The sequence below is a fragment of the Galeopterus variegatus genome, unplaced genomic scaffold, assembly GCF_000696425.1.
Source record: "Galeopterus variegatus unplaced genomic scaffold, G_variegatus-3.0.2 Scaffold680, whole genome shotgun sequence".
Classification (NCBI taxonomy): domain Eukaryota; kingdom Metazoa; phylum Chordata; class Mammalia; order Dermoptera; family Cynocephalidae; genus Galeopterus; species Galeopterus variegatus.
In genome coordinates, this window is record NW_007726791.1 from 145,582 (window position 1) to 148,059 (window position 2,478).

Below are 2,478 nucleotides of genomic sequence, written 5' to 3' on the forward strand. Positions count from 1 at the left end.
TGCAGGACACTTTGAACTGAAGGACTGGATGCTCAGAAGTTAAGATCTTTCTCACCTTCTCCTGTCTTTCTTTCTCCTGCTCCCCTTTCTCCCCCAAGGCAGGCCATAGAAACTAGAATTCCTCTTCCCCCAGGCAAGTCATGATAACTAGAACCCCTCCTCCTCCCCCAAAGCAAACCATAAAATCTGGAAATACTACTCTAACCTTCCTCCACATTTCTGTCTAGGAGCTGGCCATAAAGAAATTCTCTGACCTACCTGTCTGATAGTAGGTCATGAGACTCATTTCAGAGAGGTTCTGCCCTATACCCAGAAGGAAGAAATGCCCAACAGAGAGGCCTAGAAGAATCTGAACAGACAGGACTTGCTGGGTTTCCCCCTTCATTAGATTATCCCCTTTTGTCCAGTTATATTTCTACACAGCCGTCCATTCTACACTGACCCTAAGTGTAAGAATAGACGGTTTTCCCTGAGACTTTGGGTCTTTATTTCTAAATGCTCCCATGTGACAGACAACTTGTATTAAATAAATTTGTTGTGCTTTTCTCTTGTTAATCTGTTTTGGTCAGGTTTTTTTTAGACCTAGTCAGGAACCCTAGGAAGGTTGAAAAAATGTTTTCCCCCCTTCAGTATCTACACTGAATGGGCAAATGCAACTCAGGCACAAGTGTGAGCTGCAAAGACTTTGTCCAGATCACACATGGAAACCAGACCTCACAAGCTCCTCTAAACTGAAGTTGCTTACAACTTACATTTCAAGTAACGTAGATGGTTAAAAGTACAGCCCAGGGTTTAAGTCAGGCTGACCTGGGTTTAAGTTCCAACTTCACCATTTAGTAGCTGGGTGATCTTGGGCAAACTGCTTAATTTTCTTTGCCTCAGTTTCCACATCTGTAAAATGAGGCTAAAAATAATATCTATAACCCCAATCGTAGCTTTGGCAGGAGGATTAAATGAAATGAGATGAACTAGAATAAGTGCTCGATAAGCATTAGATTGTTTTCCTTTTCAACCTTTTCCACTTTAGATCCAGCCTTGCTACACTTCCTCTCAATCAAGGATTGACTCTTCCCTACCAATACTCTGCCACATTCTCTGAGAATAAGAGTGTCTGGGGAATTACTAGGAAATTAGGAGACCTAATCCCTGCTTTTGAGGTATTTATAACATAATCACGGAGTGAAATAATTAGAAATAGTAAAGTGAACAAACTAGTTCATAGCAGAGTGTAGGAACTATTGATAGAGCTAAAAAAAATTAAAAATAATAAGAAACAAATTTAAAAACCTACTAATGAAGAATTATAACCTAATAGAGTAGATATAAGATGCTGAAGGTAAAAACAGTGAGACCAGACAAGGACAAGGAAGAGATCACCAGAAAGTCAAGCAAATTGGTATGTTGGGGTAGTGGATTATAGGTGACAATTCTTTTTTAAGCTTCATTAGGTTATATGAAGTAAAAGCTAGCATAGTGCAGTGGATAAGAGATGGACTCTGAAGCCAGACTGCTTGAGTTCGAACTCCGACTCCTTCATCCACAGCTGTACGACCTTGGGTGTGTTGCTTAAACTTTCAATATCCTTATCTGTTAAATGGGGTAATAACAGTACTATCTCACACAGCTGTCAGGACTAAATGAATTAATATATGTAAAACAGTGGGACAGTGCCCAGCAAATGTTTTAGCTATTATTACATGTGTACATGAAACTTGAAATTAATAAAAGTAAAAAGGATGCTAATAAGGAAGACATTAAAATCTAATATGTCAATATGTGAAGAAAAATTAAAGGAAAATTATTTAATTCTTTCTAAAACCCATCCACTTGGGAATTGTTTTTGATCAGGTTTAGTGAATAGCATCTGTTGAATAATGCCTCCTAAACTGTAGAACGTCCTTTAGAGCTACTCTTATTCTCTCAATTAATTCTACATGACAACACATACATGTAAAATCTCAAACACTCAAAAGCAAAGAACTGTCTGTGGTTGTTGTGACTTTACAATAAAGATTCCAATTCTCCTATTCCCTTGAAGTTGCTCTCATTCTATCCACATGCAAAACTAAACTGTGCACACACACACACACACTATCTCCAGTATACTAACAATGCGTCCTATTGAGCATCTAACCCCAGCAAGTTCATCAGCTCCCCTTCCTGTATTTTCTTTCTCAGGAAATGGCAGGTACATCCATCCACGCAGCTGCATCAGCCAGAAACTCGGGCATCGTCTCTGTCTTCTCCAGCTTTTTACCCATCCCCCCTTCTAATGAACAACAAAGTTTTATCAATCCCTCCTTCTTAATAGCAGTCCTCTTTTCTTCATCTCCACTGCCAACATCCTTGTCCGAGCCACCACCATCTGTCACCTGGATGGTCAGAACAAGCCTGGTATTTGTCTGCCTCCAGTGGAGCCCTTTCCAAACCATTTCCTACCAGAATAAACTTTGCAAAACAGGTATGTGTATCTAGTCA